Source organism: Myiozetetes cayanensis, unplaced genomic scaffold, assembly GCF_022539395.1.
Source record: "Myiozetetes cayanensis isolate MyiCay16 unplaced genomic scaffold, myiCay2020 scf3, whole genome shotgun sequence".
Taxonomy (NCBI): Eukaryota; Metazoa; Chordata; class Aves; order Passeriformes; family Tyrannidae; genus Myiozetetes; species Myiozetetes cayanensis.
In genome coordinates this window covers 39526946-39551175 of record NW_026087521.1, presented here as the reverse complement: position 1 = coordinate 39551175, position 24230 = coordinate 39526946, and the positions used below count along the sequence as shown (strand labels likewise).

Below are 24230 nucleotides of genomic sequence, written 5' to 3'. Positions count from 1 at the left end.
TATTAAGCTTATAAAAACAACTTGACCTATTCATTAATTTGAAGATAATTTGTTGCACTCCCAATTATCCTAAAAATAAACAGATTTCTTTTTTCTGTGTGAAGGACAATTCCAACAATTTGGATGACAGTCAAATATATTTGAATGACAGGCTGCATAAAATTATTTATGGTTTTATTTGGCACATACTTTTCATGTGAATCAGTGTGCTTATTTTTCTTATGATTCCTCACCTTCATGCTTGTAGGGCCATAAATCCCATCTTTAGTGTTCAGAAACTGGATGAAGAGTGGCATCTGTAACATCTAAAGCATCAAGCCAAACCCATAGTGTAAACGTTTTTTCTACCAGGTCATTTTGAGGATTACAGTTTTTGTTGATTTGGATTTTGTTTTTAGCTTTGTGTTATGTATAACATATAAGTTGCCAACTTAAAAAGGTCAATTGTATGAAAACCATGCAACAGTACATAGCTGGTTGGTACTCTCAACTCTAAAGAATTTGATTTTTTTCTGAATTGTGGTTTTCACTGTCTTCTTATTTCAAACTCCCATTGCCTACCACCGATCTACACGGGGCAGGACAACTAAAGATCTTTCTGGCCAAATGTGAGTATCTCAGATTGAACTATGAGCTGTTGAGCTGGTTATCTGGGCTCCCCTTCTAGTCAGTGGAGAGAAAAAAGGTCTTACAAGTTTCAAGTAGTTTTATCTGAAGAGCATGAGGAGGTAAATCATGTCTCCAAGCACGTATTTCGTTCTGCCAAAAGGCAGAACCATGGGAGACTGGCTCAGGGGTTCGTGTCTGAAGTCAGGAGAAATGAGTTCCACACAAAAAGTCTGATCTGAGACTGAGTATCTGGAGAAAAGGTACGGAGGGAAGGCACAGTAAACGTCTCATGGTTACAGGGCATGAGTATGCAATATGCTTGGATTTGACAGGTCTAATTCACTTACCTGTTTCTTCCAATGTTTAAAAAACAAAAATGAAGATACTATGAGAGAGACTGGTAAGAAGCAGGAAACTGATAGAAACCCACATATGAAAATGCAAAGGAGAAGATATATGAGAGGTGGGCTGGGAGAAAAGGTGGTGGGGAACAGAAGATGTAAGGGAAGATCTTATTTGGCTATTATCATAGTTTCATGGTGTCTTGTCACTCCAGTCACTTCAACAGGTGTGCAGAGACATAGCTGAGGGAATCACATTGCTAAGTATGGAGAAAGCAAAGGTAAATAAATCTACGCAGATAAGATCAGAATTTCTCTGAACCAAAATTACACCTCTGGCTTTTAGCGTTTCTCACTTGCCCATCTCTGCTTACTTAGGAATGGTAAAAATGAAGCTCCCAGGACCAGTGCTGTAAGAAATTTTTTTGATTTCTTCATAACCAAGAAGAACCAGAAATCACTCCCAAATACAAAAACACAGTTTTGGGACATTTCTAAAGCAATAACACCAAGATGCATGTCTTGGAAATGTTTATATCTCTACCTTGGAGATTGTTTACTTTAAGGTTTCCAAATGGCTTTTCAGGATGTTTCTCTTTCTTGCACTTAGTTTTAACAATAGGCAGAACTGAATAAAAATGTAGTGACTTGACTTTTTCAAAATAGGTTTGGTGTTGTTCATTTGCATGGAATTAAATGTCTTGTCAGTGCACCAGCATGCAAATTGATGTACATAAGCAATAACCAAGAACATGTTAAACCATAGCTTGCATCTCCTTTGGAAATTATAAGCTTTATTTATACTCATGTAGTCTTAAGTTGACATGCTTAGAAATATCCAGCCAGAGGTGGATTCAACAGACCACAGTAATTTTTATAATCCTGATATAGTTTAGATCATATCATCTGGATAAGATAGAAATTTACAACAGTGTGGTGGGTTGACCTTGGCTGGATGCCAGGGGCCCACCAAGCTGCTCTATTACTCCCCTTCCTGGTCTGACAGGGGAGAGAGAGTAAGATGGAAAACAACTCATAGGTTGAGATAAGGCAGCTTACTAAAGCAAAAGTGAGAGTTTGCATGCGCAAAAGTGAAGAGGAAAATAACAAGGTTTATTTTCTACTTCCCATTAGCAAGTGATGTCTGGCCACTTCCCAGGCATCAGGGCTTCAGCATATGTAAGTGGTTCTCAGAAGGCAAACATAAACAAATGCCCTCCCTTCCTCCTCCTTCCCTTACCTCTTCTATCTGAGCTGACATCATATGGTATGGAATATCCCTTGGGTTAATTTGGGTCCGCTGGCCTGGTTGTGTCCCCTCTCAGGATCTTTCCCTCAGCTGGGGGTGGAGGAAGGAATGCTGAGAGACAGTGCTGATGCTGTGCCAGTGCTGCTCAGCAGCAGAAAAAACACTGGTGTGTTATCAACCCCCTTGTAACTACCAGTGCAATGCACAGCACTGTGAGGGCTCAGCCAGACGCAATACACACACACACAAAAAGAATCTAGTGTATTTTGCAACACTAATCATGCAGAATAACACCATGTCATTAAAACATTTCTGCTGCGTTTTCAAGGATTAGTATTTGCAAGAGTAATGGCAGGAGAATAGGGCTAAGAATAAGTGTAATTCTTAAGGAGCAACAATCTGGAATCTCTTGATCTAAAAACCCTTACCTGAGTAGTACAAAAAAGTCACTATCCTGAGACATTAGGCATATAAAGATTCAAACTGAATTGCTTTTCTGAACAATAAACTTGCCTATGTATTTCAGTTAAAAAACAGAATTGAAAACAGAAATGGCATCACTGTAAGTCATAAGAGGAAAGGAATTCATCACACATAAAATTTCACCTGAGATATCTAATTAGCATAAACAACTGACAAACTCAGCTGAAAAGCTTTTATAGACTGGTGGGTTCTCCATTTAATATCACAATTCTTATATCACAGACTGACTTCTGCTCAGTAAAGTGAGAATAATAATCATTCCAGAGGAAAAAGTACTAATGAGGTGCAGTCAGATTAGCAAATAGTAGAGGATAGGGATGATCTGGACATAAGTACTTTCTATGCTTCTTTTAGGAAAATGCTAATACTACTCAGTAGCATTAGCAGGAATGATAATTACTCTGTTGATTCTCTGGAGTGAGAGCTAAAGGACTGAGTTTAGTCCTGGGCTGTGTCCCAGACATCAGATGTAATCTTCTGCAAATCTTCTGAAAAGTGGCCTTTCATTCCAGAAATCAATTCCTTGATTTCTGAGTAGTTTGCCTGAATTTCAGACCTGCTAGGTGCATACAGATCCTGTTAACTTTAATTAAAACAAGAAGCACATAGCAGTCTTAAAAATGAGTTTCCAAGATGTGTTAGTTTGGTTACTCAGAAGTTAAACATCTCAAAGCTAATGATTGCTTGGAAATGTGATCTCATTAATGCTGCCTCCATTTCTTCTTTTGCAAAATAGACATAAGATTTTCCAGTAATTGCTTACCTGGAAGCCTGTTATGTTATCAAATTACTTCATCCTATATCCTAAAATATCAGCTGAAAGTGTGACAGGGGAGTGACTTACAGACATTTTAGATAGACAATTGCACATTGCTTGCTGTATATGGAAACTTATTCCTTACAGATTTTCATAATAAAAACAAAGTATGTGTGAAAAATTACTGTAAGGCTTTGCTAAATCATTTACCCACAGTGTTTGAATACTGCTTCCCATAAAAGAGCAGCAACATTGTCAGTCTTGTGATTACAGTACCAAGGAAGGTGAAAGATAGCATCTTTGGAATCAAACTGGAGAAATATGACTCATCCTTTTTTGTAGCTTGCCAAGCTTACCTTGACATTTATTTCTTTGCTGTAGTGCAGAACATGTTTACAGAAGTTTATTCCATGCAAATGCATCTGGATTTCCTCTGAACTGTCAGCAACTTGTAGGGATATTCAGTTTACCTCCTCTTGAAATATTCTTGGTCCATGATTGTAGGTTAAATGGTCCTGTGGGTCTAAATGTTGATGGCATACATGGTCAGCCTTGTATTTGGGAAACTTCATATCCCGGTGGGAAATCTGACCTCACCCTGTATTTAGAGCATGAAAACAAAACTTAGATGTGAGCTGGCTCAGACTTACCTGGGTGGCAGCTTTGCATCTTAAGACATGTTTCCAAATGACAAAACACTGCTGAATTCCTGAAAAGATTGTAATTGTTTAACATGGTTTATAGGGGGTTATTTTTTACGGCATGTCAATATGAGAAGGGTTGAAACCATGTATTCCTGATCCATTTCAATTCAAAGCAAAATGCATTTGTTTAAGTGAATCATTAGTGATTTTCTCTCTACTAGGAATACACATGCAGTTAGGTGTCACTTTGGGGAAGGAAGGTAATTTTCTCACTTTTTCATGTACTGCAGTGGATATGACAATCCAACCAAATCCAAACTTCCTTTAGATTAATATGGTTATGTACTGATACAAGTGTAACCAGCTTTAGCATGGTTTATGCCTTCTGAACACATGCTCATATGTTTTAAGTAGGCAAACATCTTAAATGTACTTAGATTTGTGCATTTTTACAGTCCAGGCAAACTACCTTGGTGCTATACAAATCAAGGAAATTCTGTTTACCTTCATAGGAGTTGTTGTGCAGTGACAAAGCAGTCACTGTCATAAAACTAAGGAAGCATGTCCATAGTCTAAAGGATATGGAACTCTTAAATGCATTCCCCTTTTTAGACATCTACCCTTATTCAGAGGTATGGTTTTTTATTTCTTCATCAAGTATTTTTGTCTTGTGATCACACTGACAAACCAAACCCTTTTAGATTACGGTATATGTTATAGAAGAAAGAGGATAGGTAATATTTCTCTCATTTAAACAGAATATGATTCTCATGACGGAAGCATCTAGGCATTAAGCCTAGATTAAGCCTATTTTCATAATAACCTTTACTTGTTATTATGATGACATAAGTAACCCAATTTTTTTCACAAGCTCTGTATTATTTAGCAAAGCTATTTACTCCTGCCTACTTCACATTTATAAAATGAAGGAGGATCAATAGTAAGAACTGTGTTATTGCAAGAGCAATCTTCAGTGACAGTAGCGTCACAAGCACATTATATCATCACCTTTATAATTAGTTTAAAGGGATCTGATGCTGCTATAATATATAATTTAACTGAGATAATTGTAGCCTGGATTGTATCGCCAGCTATTTGTTGTGTTTGGTAAAGATGATTATGTATTTTTAAGTTCTCTATTTTGTATACATCTGTTTGATTTTAATGTTGTATATAACTGACTGCTTAAGTTGCTCTTTATTTAGTGTTTTTGCTGCCTGGCTGTAAAACAAACTACCCAATTAAGTAAACAAATGAGCCCAGAGGGCTGTGTGATATATGTTATCTGACAGTCCTTGGGAACCCATGCTCCAAAAGGGATATGGTTGGGGGTTTTGTGTCTGGGTGTTTTTTCGTGAATAGTAGTACCAGGCTTCTTGATTTTGAACAGCACTACTCCTTTGGAAGAAAATTATATGCATAATTTGGGGTAATTTTTTAAATTTAGCCAATGTTTCAACTTTGAGAAAGTTAATGAAGAATAATAGGGAGCTACTTCAAGGTGTATTACTTCTTCAGAGTAGTACCAAACACCTTTTGGGTAAAGTTTGCTTCTATCTCTTTCTATGTTAATCTTGTCCTAGGAAGTATGGTCTAATTCTGATTTTTGTATGTGAGATCCTTCTCCCACTTTCAGCCAGGTGATCAGAAGAGCCTTACTGCTAAGAAACCAAAGAGATTAAGGACTATTTTGTATTTGCATCTCCTTCTGCTAGTCAGGGTCAAACTTCCACTATAAGCAATGAATCTGCTTATTAATGGAGAAAAAAAAAAGTTGTATCTCCTGAGAATTTGCAAGAGACTTTAACTCTAACTTTGGGAATAGTATCTGCCCTGAATATTCTCTGACCTTTGTTTATTTTCAAAATGCCCTGTACAAACACCGCAACTGCAGGAATTACTGATGTACAATGTGGTACTGATGTACCAATGTATTTTGGGAGTCTTGTGCATTCATGCCATTTATTTAATTAACCATCAGAGAACCAAGAGCTAATTTTGATCCCTGCATGATAAGACTAGCTGAATGTTTCCCACTATGAATCAGAAAAATCCTCGAGACCTCAGTTCCCTGATCTCAGTGTACTGTCACCAAACATGCCTGTGATGTTGGCTGAACAAATTATGTCTTCAATAATGTCTTCTTTACTTTGTTCAAGATTTGACTTAGCAGATGCTGAAAATATGCTTCCCATTTCAGGAGACATGATGCAATGACAGGAACAGTGTAGATAACTCAACCTTTTAGCATTTTCATTAGCCACGCTGAAGCCCTATTTTTAGGTTTCCTCTAATCTAAGCAGAGAGTCCTGATTTAGGAACTCACCTTTGAGGCTAGAAACTCTTATCACCTGTCTAAGAGAATCAAGAAAGCAAGGATGCCCCCCTGTAATTTGCCTACCTCTTACAGAATTGCCTGTTCCCAGCAGTTAGAAGCAGGACCTCTCTTTAAAGGTGACATCAGTTCTCAGCAGCTGTGCCTGGCACAGTTTATCATGCCATCAACCTGAGTAGCTTTACTTTGTCCCCCCCAACACCATCAGTTTACGGCATCAGAGAGCAGCTAATCTCCTCAGAGACATCATCTCCTCAGCAGACCACCAGTAGATGATTTCACTCAAAGTGATAAAAAACCCTAAAGTGGTCTGCCCTGGGTTGGAAACTGCTTGTTAAAAAGAGTTAATACTTGTGAGATGGTTTAAGGTCTTATGTCAGGAAAGGTCTAAGGTCTTAGGTATTAGTCAGGAAAAGTCTGCTTTAGAAAACCATAAGAAGAATTTACTCAGACCACACATACCACATTTCTCTGCTCAGGGGCAGGCTAGGGATCAGGCTTTGAATTCTGGCTAGTCATTAGTATCAGCCTCTTTGGGGTGTGAAAAATCTCTTATTAACTTACAAGTTTCTCTTTAATAAGAAGCCTAAAGTGACTTCAAAGTAAAACAAAAGTATCACTTAAAAGAAATTCAGGTAATACACTCCAAAGAAGTGTACTCTTTAGAAGCTAAGCCACCAGAGTCCTATGAGGTTAACATTAATACATTTGCTATGAAATATTTTCAGTATGGGAGATGATATTAAATGCTAAAATATATACGGTCACTCCTAACATCAGTCACATAAACCTAAATAATTACAAATGCACAGTGAGCAATGAATGGCTAGAGCTCCAGATCACTAAAATCAGACTTCTCAATGAATACCTGGACTGAATCTGCAGTAAACCAGCTTTACAGCACTCCTTATGCCTATTGCAGTTCTAGATCAGATAATTATATCAAAACCTTATTATTCTGGTAGTTGACTAACATCTGCTCACTTGCCACAACAAACAAACTGTGCTATAACAATGTAATTTCTTTTTAGATAGTTTAGTTGCTGCATCCCCTGGGATCAGAAAACTGCATATCAAACTCCATAATTTCTTGCTAGAAGGAAAATGTTGAGGAGGGTTTTTATTAAATTCTGATTATCCATTTGATTGTTTCATTTTTCTAAATGAATAGAGGGTCATGTCATCCTGTGTGTACATATCACATGAACTGTATTAGTCCACAAATAGTCTCACTGAAGAGAGTGACATACCTGCAATATGGAAACCCTTGCACGGTCCATAAGGCTTTAATCAAAAGAAAATCATCACATGTAATTTGAGGTGAAAAGAGACAGGAAGCCAAATGAAAAATTCCAGTTGCCCTATTGTATTTGAAAATTGGATTATATTCAATAGATCTCCCAAACATGCACTTCTAAATAAAGTTGTGAACTACAGATACTCTACTAATTATAGGTTTGGGTCTATAAACTCTCTAGAAAGGTAAATGAGATTCCAATAGAGCATATAATTCTTGCTTTAGCACACACACATGTTAAAAATAAAGAACAGTATTTATTAGCTGAATTTAAAGTTCTTTGGTACTTGATAAATATTATTGTATATACTATTCATTCTTTATGTGCAGTGAATAGAACTGCCAATGGGATTCATCATCTTCCTAGTTAAATACTGCTGTGGAATTTACCCATCTGTCTAAAATTCTAGTGATGTATAAAAAATTTCATCCAAATGCAAGCACATGAAATACATGTAGAAAACATTAATTAAAAATCTTGTCCCTCCTTTGGAAGCTCTCTAAAAATTCAATATCTTTCTTATATTGTAGTGCCCAAAACTGCACACAATATTCAAGGTGAGGCCACATCAGTGCAGAGCAGAGTGGGACAATCCCCTCCCTCAACCATCTGGTGATGCTTTGCCTGATGCCCCTCCGGACACAGTTGGCCCTCCTGGCTGCCAAGGCACTGCTGACTCATGTTCAATTTGCTGATGACCAGGATCCCCAGGTCCCTTTCCATGGCACTGCTTTCCAGCATCTCATTCCCCAGCCTGTACAAATATCCAGAGTTGCCCCATCCCAGGTGCAGAATCTGGCACTTTTTCTTGTTGAATTTCATCTAATTGGTGATTGCCCAGTCCTCTGATTTGTCAAGGTCTCTCTGCAGGGCCTCCCTGCCTCTGAGGGAGTCAACAACTCCACTCAGTTTTGTGACATCTTCAAACTTGCTTAGTATCCCAGTCCTGCATCCAAGTCATTTATGAAGATGTTGAAGAGCACAGGGCCTAACATGGAGCCCTGCGGAACCCCTCTAGTGACAGGTCACCAGTCTGATGCCACCCCATTCACTATTACCATCTGTGCTTGACCCCTGAGCCAATTGCTCACCCACCACATGGTGTGTTTATCCAGCTGTGTGCTGGACATTTTGTCCAGAAGGATCCTGTGAGAGACAGTATTGAAAGCTTCACTGAAATCCAAAAAGATAACATCAGCTGGCTTCCTTGATCAGCTAGTGGGTTACCTTGTCATAAAAGGAAATCAGGTTGGATAAGCAGGACTTTCCTCCCATGAAACCATGCTGGCTGTGACCAATGACTGAGTTGCCTTTCAGGTGTTTTTCAATACTTCCCAGAATAATCTTATCCATAACTTTTCCAGGCACTGAAGTGAAACTGACAGGCCTCTAGTTTCTGGCATGCTCCTTCTTGCCCTTCTTGAAAATTCAGACAACATTTACCAGATTCCAGTCAGCTGGGACCTCTCCGGATTCCAGAGACTGCTCAAAAATCGAGAGAGATTTTACAATGACATCAGGTACCTCTTTTAGGATTCTGAGATGAATCCCATCAGGCCCCATAGATTTGTAGGGATCCAGCTGGAGCAGCAGATCCTGCACAATTTCAGGGTTGACTGGGAGTCGATCATTCTCCCAGTCATTGTCTTCCAACTGAGGGCACTGAGACCTCCTTGGTCTGTCATCCATGTTGAAGACAGAGGCAAAGAAAGCATTAAACACCTCTGCCTTGTCTCTGTCCCTGTTTGTGAGGTGACCATCCTCATCCTCTAATGGGTCATTGGTATTTCTATAGTGCCTGTTGCCATTAATGTATTTGAAAAAACCCTTTTTATTGTCCCCCATATTTCTGGCCAGCTTTGAATCCAGCTGAGCTTTGACCTCACGAATTTTCTCCCTACAGCGGCAAGCAGCATCTCTTAATTCTTCCCATGTCACTTGACTTTGCTTCCTCTGGGCATACACCTTCTTTTTTTGCCTTATTTCCAAGAGAGTATCCCTGCTCAGCCAAGCTGACCTTCTGCCTTGTCCACCTGATTTCCAGTATTTGGGAATTGCCTGCTCCTGTGCCTTTTGGAAGTGATGTTTAAAAATGGCCAGCACTGATGGACCCCAGCACCTGCAAAAACATTTTCCCAGGGGACATTACCTACTTACTTCCTGAGCAGCCTGAAGTCTGATCTCCTCATGTCCAGAGCTGGCACTTTTCCTCCTGTCAACAGAGATTTTAAACTCAATCACCTCATGGTCCCTGTGGCCAAGACAGCCAGACAGCCACTTCACTCACAAGACCCACTCCACTGACAAGCAGCAGATCAAAGAGGGCATCTTTCTGAGTTGGCTCTCTTAGGACCTGTTCTGTAAAGTTTTCATCCAGTTTTTTTAGGAATCTTCTGACCCGGTTTGTATCAGCTGGAAGTGTGATGCTTCCAGTTAATTTCTGGCAAGTTGAAGTCCTTCACAAGGACAAGGGCAGTTGATTTGGAAATGTCCCTTAGTTCCTCAAAGAATAATTTGTGGCCATCATTGTCCTGTCCAGGAGGTCTGTAGCAGACTCTCATGATGACATCTCCATTATTTGTTTGCCCCTTGATTCTTACCCTGAGTCTCTCAACTCTGCCATTGCCAACTGGGAGCTCCATACATTCTAATGCTTCTAGTATGCACAGTGCCACCCTTCCACCCCTTCTGCCCTGCCTGTCCCTCCTGAAGACTCTGTATCTCTCCTGTGCAGCCTGTTAACCACTTGCCAGCTATTATCTGAGAGTGGGAGAGTGAAGTGATACCTAATTAGGAAATGTGCTGCTTTAACTATGGCTGTAGGCATCATAAAGTCTTAGAAGACATAGATCCAGATAAAATCATGGAGAGAACACAGGATGAGACAGTCTTATCCCATATAACATAGCAATTATTAGGAATTCCATGAAACTTGCCATATCCTCTGTATGTTAGATGATCACTTGTGATCATGTCAGAATAAAACTGAAGCTTTAGGACTCTCTTGTCTCCTGAAAACAGAAACCCTCTGTTGCTGTTGAATTTTATGTGGATGGAAGCCATTTATATAATTGAAGCCTTTGGTGTTTCCATTCAAAACACACACTGAGGAATCCAGATCCAAATCTATCCTAGTGTACCTTATTCTTTGGATTAATTGTTTCAAAGCCCATTGAATTTAATGGTAGTTTCACCATTGACATAAGAGAGTTCTGGCATGTACTCTGCATTTGTAGACTTGTTTCCTAATATTCCTGTAAGGAGTAGGTGCATGCTTGCCAGCAGCTCACTCCAGTAAGAGCCAATAATTTCACAAGAGAGGAAATAAATAAATAATTAATCCGAGTATGGACTCCCTAAAAAAGAAGGGTTGTTTAGAACATTAAGGGAACATTGATTACCTCTTTATAAAAGAAAGTTTAAGATTTGGTCAGCTCTGTTTTGTTCATAACTTTTCTCAGTAAGTATTTTTGAGGATGGTAGGAACATGAATACACTGTAATTCAGATTAAGGTATTGCTTGGTAATATTTGAAGATGTTTTGTACGATCTTTTTTGCTAAAGAAATTATAGGCAAATGTATGTTTGGGAAATTAAATTTGGCCATGTTGTGCAGTTTCAGACAATAACAGAAAAAGAGCAGTTGAATTTATGTCATCTATATTTTCATGGTCACTTGTATGGAAAATAGATTACCAACCATGATTAGCTCTCCCACCATCACATTGCCTCTTCCTTTAAATAAACTGTTCAATGTCAGAAACATGAAACATGTCAAAGTTCTGGCAAGATTCTTTCTACATTACATCATTAAAATTTCATATTCAGATGAAGCTTTTGGGGTGAAATAGTTCACTGTGTGTACTCTTGTTTCTTGATTTTTGAATATGTGACAAAACCAACTATTCCATAACTCTCTGGGTTTGGTTTGTCCTCACAGGAAAACAGAACAAAACAAATGGAGCTGGTACATGCTGTGAGGGAGACTCTCATACCTCTGTGCCATGTGGTGTGATGCTCCCTCCAGGAGTGCCGGCTACTAGAGCTGGTGAGAGACCCATCTGTAAGGAATAGTCAACACCCAGACCAGACAAAGCAATAACAACAAAACAAACCATTCATGCAAATCTGTTCATGTTGTTTTGTTCATATACATTAGGTACGGATACCCTTACAGCAAAGGAAAGGTATTGTTTGAAATTATTCCAATATACCATGGAAGAGAGAACCAAGTCTAATGGGGAGAAAAGACCTTTTCCAGAGATCATGGCCACAATCCCTGACAAGGGATCTTCTTTGTTGCAAGGGCACTAGGCCAGGGCATATATTACGTCATATGTGAGATTCTCTGATTTTGAGTCAGCCAATTCAAACAGTAATAAGTCAGAGCACTGTGCAGCAACAATTGCACTAATTGGAACAAATTGCCCTTAGGGGGGAAATTAAAAATAAAGGAATAAGCTTCCCATGATCTTTGCACTGCTGAATCCATTTACAACAGCAAGTTCTGCATCACAGTGGGCAGGAGCAGTGGTGGGCTCTGAATCAGCTATGAAATCTAACAGCTCTCAGCAGGAGCCATGAGGCCGCTCTTCAGGAGGGAGAGAATAAGACTGGCTTAAAGACTTGTGTTGTTCTAGGATTAAATGACTGAAGAAAAAAAATTAAACCCTTAGCTTTCTCATTTAATATAGAGATGATAAACAATGTGCCATAATAAAAGGACCTCTCTTGTGCAGTGAACATACTCTAGTAAAGCATGAAACATTTTTTGGTTTCTTATGTTCCCTGGAGCAACTTGTAAAAAAATACTTTTGCACATTTTCTACTCATATTCTTTCCCACTCCTAAAATGACTACCACTGAGACCAAGAAATTGTGTCTTCTTCTGACATGGTCCTAAAACTCAGGATTGCATGGAGTCTGACTTGTAGGGCTAATCTGTTCTCTGGGGACTTTAGGCATAGTCAGCCTGCTAGATTTCCATTTAATTTTTTTTCAAAATCTATTTGAATAATGTCACTGGGACATTTTTCTCCACTGGATTGCCTGTGGACAATACATTTTATTTTTCTGCTGACAAAGTTATTTTTATGGCTTATTTTCTGGATCGTTTCTGAATACATGTAAGCTTGTAATAACACTACATAGATAACTTAGCCATTGCTGAGTTCCATAATACTGTATATATGTGGTGATAGGTGCCATCCTAGTTTGTTTACTCTACTCTGAACAGCAAAGAGTCAGCTACTATCGTCAGTATGATAATGTCTGAGAGTTAAAGTCTGATGTTTTTTTTCCATTCTGTTACAAGTCTGTTACCTCAGAGGTGCTACCACCGTCGCTGATGGCCTCAGCCTTGGCCAGCAGCAGGTCCGTCCTGGAGCCAGCTGGCATTGGCTTTGCTGGACATGGGGAAAGCTTCTGGCACCTCCTCACAGAAGCCACCCCTGTAGACCCCCACTAACAAAACCTTTCCATGCAAACCCAACATAAGGCCGTACTGAGGACACATCACGATGCATTTGCCCTGGTTTTATATTCTTCCATAAACAACTACTATGGCCATGTCAGACAGGATACTGGGCTAAATGGACTCTTTAGTGTGACTCAACCTCGTTATTCTTCTTCTGCTATGTTCTTCTGATGAATTTATTTTCTGCTTCATTGACTCTGTCTCCAGTCTGCAGGGCCCATTACTTTGTTATGAAGGAAATTAGGTAGGAAAATTATTCTTGACAATTTCTCAAGGGCTGCTACTCCTTACTCCTTGCTTTGTTATCTTCTCAGGATGCATACAGACAGACTGAGATACCTCTTATTTGGGCTTGCTTTTGTCAAAACCTCATTTTTTTGGTATGGCAAAGGCAACATTGAATTTTACTTTAGAAATACAGGTTACAGCACCATGAAGTAATCTGTACCTCCTCTAATTTTTATTTTCAAGCCAGTAGACTTTTCTTTGCAATAATTCTTATTTAGCTTTCAGATAAAAAGTTCTAAATTATTGCTTAAATAGTTGCTAAACTCAGTAAAGATAGATATGAGGCCTCAGCATTTAGGGACCTGTTTGGGTTGCTTATCTGAAAATGGTGCATGAGTTACATTGGAACACGTAAATAATATAGCTGAAAAGCAATGTGAACAGTGTCTTTGATCATGATGTACCAGAACACACTGTGTTGCTTGCTTCAGAAGAGAAAGATACTAATGTTGCTGCTGCATTTTTTCATCCTTCCTTTGACCCCCATTTCACAGTTCTGCTGCAACACTCTGAAAAATACTGCTTTCAGCAACTGTCCTAGCAGTTGCGGAATAGGCACATCAGGAATCTTGAGACATACACACTACAATAATCATGGGTGTTGCATGTTGCACGGGTGTTGCAAATCCCACACTTCCAGTACCAATGATACAACGAATACCTCTGTTCATTCTGACATGGCCTTTTTGCAATTCAATCACTTTCATAACTCAAATATATTTCTCATTCAAAGTCCTTCTATTTACTGTTGATTCCATAACTACAAGATTTGTAGACATCTGTCATTGCTGTTTTAGATAAGGCATCAGTAACATTTTTAATTGGCTGGGTACAACTTGCTAATTTTGATTCTCTTAATACGGTGATTATGCAGCTTCTAAGAACACCTTGATTGACAAGGTATTTCAAAGAAGTCATGGTCAATGAGAGTTTATTTCAAAATTTTGAAGAGTTTTTAATTCTCTGAATCTCTAGTTAGGTCTTTGCAGCTTTCTTGACACATTTTCACCAGGTCTATATGCTGTTGATGAGTATATGGATCAAAAAAATACAGGTGAAAATGAAGTCATAGTGAAAATATGGTTTTATTCTATATAATTAAATTCTTTAAGCATAATGTATTCCTAAGACTAGGCCCATGACAGAAATTTCGAGATTCTGCTGCCAAAAATAACAAATCAGGGTGATTAACGTACCTTACCACTTTTTTTCCCTCTCTTTTATTATTGTTTTTTCCTATTTCTATCTTGCAAAGTTAAATCCAAAACTTGTTTATATCAACATTGTTAGTAATTGTTTGATGGTGCCATGTAGTGTATTATCATGATATAAATAAATATTGCTATACAAATAGTAAGTTTTGCATAAAACCACATAACTCATCAGGATATCCCAGATTCTTAATTGATCATTTTTCATTGTGCAGCTTCAATAAAATTGAAAAGTTTAAGCCTTTTCATTCAAGAACAAGAATTGGTTGAAGGGGAAAATAATGGAGGTAAGTTCTGTAAGTTCATGATTAAATTTAAAAGATTGAATTATAAAGTCAAATATCCTTAGAATAACTTAATGAATCTCAGATGCTTTTGAAATTGAATTGAATCCAACATTTGGACTGATCCAGAGTCCCAGTATCAATTCACTGTTGTGAAGTTGATTAGCCAGTTCATTTAAACTGTTTGTTGTTTTAGTTTTACTGGGCTTACCTGAAAGTAGAAATATAAGTATAAAAAGCAGAATTGTCACTCTGTTTCTCCTTTGTTTGTGTCTGTTTTCTTTGTTGCTAGACAACATGTTATTTTTTAGATGATTTCCCATAATTAAAAAATGCCACTATAGCAGATAATATTAGAGAAAGTAAAATAACATACTGTCTCTTTTGTCCTAATAATGGGAAGGTATTTGTCTGGATAAGGTCACGGTTGCTTCTAAGTTACTTAATTGTTTTCAATAGGGCTGTTGTGTGAGCTCCAGGACTAGGCAGTCTAATCTAAAGCAGAACTCTGTCTTTGAAAGAAAGTTTCTGGGGGCGACCTTTGCAGGATATAGGGATGGTGTACTAGGTCACCAGGGGCTGGGCAGCTTGGGGTTTGTTAGTACTTTTTATTCTGTTTTAGAAGAGAATATGGGTAATAAAGAAACATCATTTTACTGACACTGTTTTCTATGACCATATACTTTCAATCTTTTGTACTGTTTAGGCAGAGAAAAGGCCACTGCCAAAACAAAGGTTGCCTTCGCAATAGCTCAATTCACGAGTTGCAGACATAGTCTGTGAGATTTTTAACAACAGCCTGTGTTTTTTAATTAAAGGATAAAAATTTTATGCTATTTATGTTTTCCCTGTGGTGGCAAACGTCAGTAAATTTATTAGGTATACATTCTAATGGTGCATTTTCAATGGAAACAGGGGGAGAGTGGCACCCCATTAATACCATCTGCACATGTGCCTGATACAGCTGGAACCGTGTTGCTGTGCACTCACAGAACAGCTCCATCTTCTTGGATAAAAATAAATTTCATTCCATCTAAGTTTGTATATGGATGGACAAGCTTGTGTGCATGGCTTTTCAAAGAGCCCTCCCTTTGCATAAACATTCTGTTTGCAAAGCCAAAGCTGGAGGCCAGTTCAGTCAAGATATGTACCAGTTTAACAACAAATTGTACTCAAGATGTTGTTTTAATTGACATATCTGTGGACAGACTAACCCCTACTTTAATCTGGCTTGTATCAACTAATAAACCCACAGCTTTTGTGAGAAAACAAGCTCTGGCCCTACCCAAGTCTTGTGCCTGTGCACAGAGTTTATAGAAAACTATGCAGCATTAGTTACAGTGCAATCAAGGATTCACGAGGAGGAAAGAAAAGGACTTGTCCTCATGTGAACTGTGCGTAAGATGCCTTTAATTACTTGTAGGGGCTTTTGAGGTGACACAAAAGGTGACACAAAAGGTGACACAAAAAGAGGATGTTGGAGATGGAGTAGAATTATGACATAAATTTATGTAAGTGTTAGGAGCACATTTAAAGTTCCTAATTAATTGATTTTTAAAATATCCCTATTAACCAAATGCATGCAACAGTCCAAAGATGAGCAAATGGCAGTACAAGAAGAGTAAAATTTAGCATCCACCACTATGCTAAAAAAACCATCATCCAAAACACAAGGCACAGGGAAGGGTGGGTTTCAGGTTGGTTAGCTCTTTGGGATGAGTTTTTTCAGATTTTCCTCTGTAAAGCTAAAGTGATCCTCTCAGGGAAAAAGAGGACTCAGAAGCTTTTTCCAAGGCAAGCAGTACACATATACAAACCTACCACTGCAAACACAGAGATATATGTACCCTACATTGTCTCAGAGCCATTATGTCTGGCTCCAGTGAAAGAAGGCTTGTTGAAGTGGTCTGTCACTGGGTATGCAGGGAAAGCAGAAGCAAAAATAAATATTTGAACAAATATTCAAAGCCACACTGCTTAGCAATGATTTTCAAGTAGCTTACTTCCAAATGCTTGTTACATGTTTGTATTATGATGTTTTACTTTCTTCCCTCATCTCTGTGTTGAATCATGTTCTGTCTCACCTCTCTGCCTCCATGTTTTGTTCCTTACACTCCTCTAGCTTTTTTTTTTTATTTTTGAAACACCATAGTAAATTTTAATGTGGGAGCACCTATGACTTCACTTCATTATGCTTTTGGTGCTCAGCAATACTAGTACAAACATTTTTGGTTTTACATTTTGATCTCAATTGTTTAATTTGCAGTATGTTTAAACTAGACATCAGCATGGCTGCAGTCCTTAGCAGGCAACCCCATTCCTCCAGTGAGGATGCCTATTTTGTATAAAACATGTGATGTTAGAAAGGTTTGTTAGCATATACAACAGTGAGACAGCTAGGATGCCATCTATGGATTTTGTTGGAGCCTATTATCTTACACAGTAGCTACAATCAAATAAATGTCATTTAAATGCTACAAAGTGCATCTTTAGCATGATGCAAGCCATTTTTATATACTATCCTCCTGTTATTATCAGTAGGATATACATATACTCTGCCTTACACCTGGCATGATACATTAACTATGAATTTATAGCTGCACTCTAAAAGAGCAAAGATTTCTGTATAGGTATTGCTGAATATATACTGGATTATCTTGTTTTTACTATGTTACAGGGAAGAAAAGTTTGCCAATGTCCTGCATACCTGTACAAAAAAGAGCAAAAAAGAAATAATGTATAGCTGAAATGCCTCACCAGCACTGAAAGGCTCTGGAAAGCTGCAGCAGCACATAAATAAGAGCAACCCACAACTCTGTGCCAGATACGACTTAGTTGGGAAACTATGCAGTGATTAAACAATGAAATTAAACACATAGGACCTGGTACATTTAAATATTTAAATGCCACTTTTCATAACAAATCATACTAATGCATAACTGGGAGTCTGACCTTGTTCTAGGATGGCCTGTAACACTGCAAGCAAGAAAGATAACAGTGCATTCCTCTACGTCTTCATTTGTGATCTGTGCTCTCACATAAAGGCAGGGCTACCTACGTAAGATCTTGACTAGGAAACATCTTTGGTTTTATGTATTTATTGGGGATATGACAGTCATTTTTAAGTGAAAGAAGTGTGCTTTCATATAAGCAAAACCTGAAGTAAATCCATTGACCTCAATAGTGCTACAGGAAAATGCAAATCTGTTTTCTCGAAGGCTGCTACTTAAAAGTTTCCTCTTAGTATTTTAGCCATTACTCACATTTCCTTTTTTAATAACACCATACCTTTTTTCAGTGAAGTTATCTCTCCCCTTCATCTGCCATTAAGGTAAACTTCACGGTGGAAGATCCACCTAGATGTCCTTCAGGAAAGAGGGTTCAGATGGGAGAAACCTTCAGCAGAAGGAAGCCTTTGTGCCAGTTTGTAATGAAGAAAAACATTGCCGTGTGTTTCCAAAAGAAGTTTACACTCCAAAAAGGGAAGATCAGTAGGAGTCCATGCTGTGGCATACTGAGAAGGAGCTCTCAGTCCTTTAGTGCTTTTATTTATGTCAGCAAAGAGCTGGTTATAAGATGTTGGCCCCTCCTTGTGTCCATGCCAAAACTATATTAAAAGATGCATGTAAATACATTAAGTGCTTTCCTAAAATTAATTTCCCTTGAAAGCAATTGCATGACTGTAACAGCATCGTGCAGTCATTGAGTAACTTGCTAGTTTCTGTTTATGACATGTCTATGTGGAAAAAGAAGTGCCTTGGTAACAGCTAAACTCACTTAACTAAGAGGTTAAAACAGCAAGAAAAACAAGGTAACTTGGGTTCTGTCTCTGGGTAATAGCTCGAATTCAGATCAGCATTTTCCACAGATCTCAACTCCAGGTGCCAAGCAGAGCTAAACCAGACTTGCACTGTCACTGTCTTAGCCAAGGCTTTGTTGTAGCAGGAGGGGGTGGGAAAAAGCTCAGTCTGGCACTATGCTGCTCTAAAGGTCACTCTGCCTTGCACAGGGAGCCTGCAGCAATGTGAATTCCTGAGTCAAGACTGTCAGGAAACATTTTTTTTTATCTGAAACTACCTTTAAAACCCTGTTAAAAAAATCAATGGAAATGGATCATTCTCACAAAAGTCCTTAATCATGGGGGCATTTTCTCTTGGAAGAAATTTATCTTGATGGAAGTTTTTTAATCAGATTTAATCCTAAAAACACAGAATTTGTAGAACAGACATGCAATGGCCCTTGGGGATTATTATTGCAGCCCCACCCTGACACCTGCACATCTTCATTTGGTCGGATATTGCCCTGGGGAAGACATTTGCTCCCACATGCAAGTCTCAAAGTATTTTCTATTACAAATGCTCTGTCTCACAATTCTAACTTTTTTTTTTTTAAATCTGTCAAAGTGTGTACTGTGTGCTTCATCTCCATCATTCACTTATTTTCAGTTATTATTGTGGGGTGTTTTTATGTGTGTGCATATAAATGTGTGTGTATCTAGTCCACCATTCATCCATCCATCCATCCATCCATCCATCCATCCATCCATCCATCTACCACAGGGCTGTTGGGCAACGAGAGCAGAGAGGACATGTGACTCAGGCTGTGACCCTCTCCCCCTAGTCTGAGAGGTCATGTTCAAATTTCATTTTCTAATGCTGTGGACAGAAGTCTAAACAATGAGTGACTTCATCTCTCAAACAAGGTATTGACCTAGGGTTTCTGAAAGTTGAAGACTTCAGGGGATATTTCAGAAAGAAAAGGGGAATAACCCCAATGATTTAGCCAACCTCCCAGTCTTCAGCAGAACTAGCATCAAAACAGAGTGTGATTAATGCTAAGTACATAATGGCTACCACATCTGCCTCTGCAAGCAGAAGGTCTCATGCCAACAAACTTTTTATTCTTTCTTTCTGGTTCCGGCTACAAATCAAAAAGTTTCTTTAACTGCAGGACAAACATTGTAAAATATGTTGGTGCTCTAGTGTTTTACAAAGATTATCTTGACTTATGAATATGTTTTCATTGCCAATTTTAAATTGGTGTAATTGAAATACTTTCAGAAGATTTCCATTCTTCTTAAAGACAACAGTCTGTGGCCTGAACTTATTGTCTTCAAACTCAACACTGCTGCTCTGATAATCTCTGTAAAGACAGAACAGTACTTACTGTTCAAAGATGGCATTTTTGAGTTAAATAAACTTTTCTCATTCCAGTTGCTCTTGAAATTTGATGATAGCTAATGCTGGAGAAGCTTAAATGGCCATGTCTAGTTTTATTTTCAGAATTATACTCTATCCCAAAATATGTGTTTAGAAAATCACTATGTTTTTGCTAACAAGCACGTAAGAACTCAGTCTGAGGCTGAGACAGTTCCCGTGTGGATCACATATGCTTCAGACTTAGCACATAGAGAAACTACATTAGAAGCAAATGTTACAATAAAAGTTTTTCTTAAGCCACATAAAAATTCACATTTCCAACCGGTGAAGGTGGACTGTGGTAGCCATTTGTATAGCTGTAGAGCTCCTGGATAGGGAAAGGAACACTCCCTGAGATCACAAAATATCCTGTATTGGAAGGGACCCACAAACATCATCAAGTCAAACTCCTGGTTCTGAAAAGGACTACCCCAAGGGTCACTCCATGTGCCTGAGAGCATTGTCCAAATGCTTCTTGGACTTTAGCAGGCTTGAGATCAGTGCCCGCCCTTCTGCTTGCCCTCCCACTTCCTCTCCATGAGGAAGCTGTAGACTGCTATGAGGTTTCCTCTCAATCTTCTCCAAGCTGAACAATACCCACCAGCTTTTCCTTTGCAGAAATTGAGTCTCTAAAAAGTGGGAAATGAGCAATTAAAATGGCAGAAACTCCCTCTCCTAAACTCTAGGAAATACAGAGGTGAAATACATCCACTTCTTACATGCAGCCTTAGCTCTGCATGCACCAGCAAGCTGCAGTTGCAGATGCATCTTGGAGAGAAACCATACGAACATTGTAGTAAAGTACTTGCAGTAACACCTTCTCTTTGCTATGGCAGAGCTCAGCTTTTCAGACACAGTGAATGGGAGACACGAACAGATGGCTGATTCTCAAATTCTTGGGATCATCATGTTGGTACAAGGACATTTATCCAGGGGGTTACTTCTGGCATTGCCACTTGGCTAGACCAGGTGAACAGCCAGTGCTTCCCCAGGGTGATAGGCCCCAGCATTCTGCACTGCATTGCCTGGTGTGGCACTGTGCCAGGGGCAGCTTAGCGGTGTGCTGTCAGTCCAAAATCCCTTCTTTAGGTTTGTAATGGGACTTAAGGGGAAAATTTCTTACACAACAGCTTACACTTCCTGTAGTCTTCTCTTCTCTTCTCTTGTCTCTTATTCTGCATTTCCTCTGTAACATCCATATTCATTTTCATGTCACAGTTCATTCTCTTCATTCATTTCTGTAGAAATACAGGTGGTATGCAGGTCAACAGGTATTTCGGCATTAGAGATGTATAATATGAGGGGGTTGTGTTTTGTTTGGGTTTTTTTATTTATTATTATGTGTGAAATTTCAACAATGACTAAAATGGGATATCCTGTGCAGGGCCAGGAATTGGACTTAATTATCCTGATGGGTCCCTTCCAACTTAGCACCTTCTATGATGCTATGAAAGCAGTGAGAATAACTCCAGTGGACAATAAATTAGTTTCTGAATGTTATTGGCATTTAAGTAACACCTACACTTGGTAAGGTAAAGCTACAGGGATTGTGAGACAAGTCACAAGAAGTGAGTAATATAACCCTTGACAATCACCAGGGTAAGAGAGGTTATGAAAAACAACCTTTGGAGAGTTCAGCCCCAGCCTCCAACTTGACATCCACTGAATGAGGAGAGCTTTGATGAAGAAAAAAGAGATGACACTGATGAAGACTGTTATTTGGCTTTTCAGCAACTATGTGGAAGCTGGAAGACCTAAGGCATTTCATCTAAGACTGCAAAGCTACCAAGTCAGAACAGAACTGTGACCATAGGCAATACAGGGTCAGTAGCAGAGGAACACAATAAATTTACTTCCCTTTGCCTCCCTGTGATTTAGAAGGAAAAATATCACAATCTTGCCATCCACAGCCTCCTCTCTACTTTACCAATGGAAGAGAAAGAGCTAATTTACATGGGTTGGGAAAATGTCATTGAAACATTGGGGACACATCATTACTGTGAACACAACTGGTTAGGGACATACATGAGAAGTCTTCAGAATGAAACGTGGTTTTTGTTTAAAAAAATGAACTTTTTTTTAAAAAACCTTTAAAAGAAAAACCAAAACTAATTTTTTTAAGCTTTTTGAAAGTCATCTTTCAAAAGGGGGGACATCTTCCTAGACTGGCACATTCACGTTGATGTTGTTACCAGACTAACCTGTACCTGAGGAACCAGCTACTTTTCCTGTTCTTCATGGAGCTGCTGGGATCTGAAGGCAGATGTGAGCATAGCTTGAATGTTTTGCATTTCCATGCAAAATGACTGTTTAATATGTATTTGTAGGCTGATGCTGGAAATGCCACATAATTAGACTGTGTCTAAGTAAGCCAAAATATTTTGGTTCTGATATTTGAATGTTGCATTTTACAGATTATTTGTAAAACAAAAAGGAAAATGTTACCAGAAAAGAGGGTAGGGACAAAAATACCTCTGCTGATTTTGAACTGCCAGACACAAAGGCAATTATCAGAGCAGACTGTAGAAATATTTACCTGAAGGAGGCCTTGAGGGCATGCTTTGACGTTACATCAGAACCAGAGGAATATCTGCTTTGTGCTAATTTGTGTCACTGTATTTGGCTTGCATATAGACTTTAAATGAACTGCTGATTTTAAATGAATATGCCAGTTTTGAAAGCTTGAGTAAATTTTCATCTACATAAGAAATCATAGCAAACAGAGACATTTCTATGAAGATTTAAGCCATGAACAAAGAAGATTCAAGGTACTGACCATTCTTATATGAATCACAGATTAGAGTATCATTACCCTTAGTGTATAATGTGGTTAATATGCAGTGAGTACAAAGTGTATACACAAGTGAGAAGACCTAGTTTAGCCATAATATGTTATCATGTGGGAGGAGATGCCTGTAACTTAGATCACAAAAACATCCATACAGTACAGTTGCTCTTGGCAAGTAAGTTTTAGGTTCTTCTGTGTTGTAATGCTTTATAATACAGTCTTTTGGTGTTTGAAGGGTGCAAACATTTTTTATGCTTCCTGAATCACCTTCTAGTTCTTCTGCCCTCTCTTGAAAAGCCACTTCCTTCACTTCTCATCTTCTGCACACTCTTGACCAAGTTAAGATCATGTCCTCTTTTTTTCTGTTTCTTCTTTCTTCCATTTAAGTTTCTGTACTTGCTTTGCAAGTATAGCACAGCAAGGCCACTGAGAAGTATCTGATGAATAGGGAGAAAACTACAAATGAGAAAACTCTTTTAAGTTTTTCCATAAGGATTAGAAGTATTTAATTTGCTGTAGATGGCTCATTCAGAACAGTTCAGCAAATCCCATTATAATGAATACATGAAGGACATGACCAATAGACTGCTGGATGTCAACAGTGATGAGATAACTGACTATATTTGTGATTCTGACTGATATTTAGCTTGTCAGGATGCCACAGGATCAGTAGAATAAATTGAAATGGGTCAAGGACTTGTGCAATGGGATATTTCAGAGTGCTAATTCTGCCAGAGTTTCATCATTTTTCCTGGGGCTGTTTTGAAGCCAAGCTTATCACTGATTCTTCTCCACGTGGACTAAGGAAGCTAAGGGCTTCTTTCCTGAGAAAGTTATGGAGCTAGACTTCAAATGGTTTGTCGGGAACAAGGCATTTTTTAAAACACACTGAGAATTGTAATGGAGGAAGAGTAGGGTTTTGTGATGTAATTGCTGTGACTTTGGGCCATAGAGTCAGTAACATGAACAATCCTAGTTATAGGAACATTGGCATCATTGGTGAAGCATTAATCACTGAGAATTAATGCAGCATCCCAACATGCACTAATGGGAAAGGATCAAAAGGGAATGCACATCAGCTAATTTTGTTAAATTTACAAAGATTTGAGATTTTACCAACCAGATTTAAGATTGCAATATGAAAGTCAATGTCAAACGTGGGGTAGTTCCACTGATAAAATTAGGATGGTTAGTGCTTGCCTACCTGTAGGTAACAGTAACCACATCAGGTTTGCTAAATGTTAGCAGTCTTCATCATTATTCTGACAT

General features: G+C 38.6%; 1 long non-coding RNA gene across 1 annotated transcript; it reads right to left on the bottom strand.

Moving 5' to 3' along the window:
* Positions 1–3840: 3840 nt before the first annotated feature.
* On the bottom strand, positions 3841–11743 carry LOC126644755 (uncharacterized). The gene is made up of 3 exons (XR_007630005.1): positions 11712–11743; positions 9874–9928; positions 3841–4037 (listed from the first exon to the last, which is right to left on the bottom strand). It is a non-coding gene; the product is annotated as an uncharacterized LOC126644755 (long non-coding RNA).
* Positions 11744–24230: the final 12487 nt, after the last annotated feature.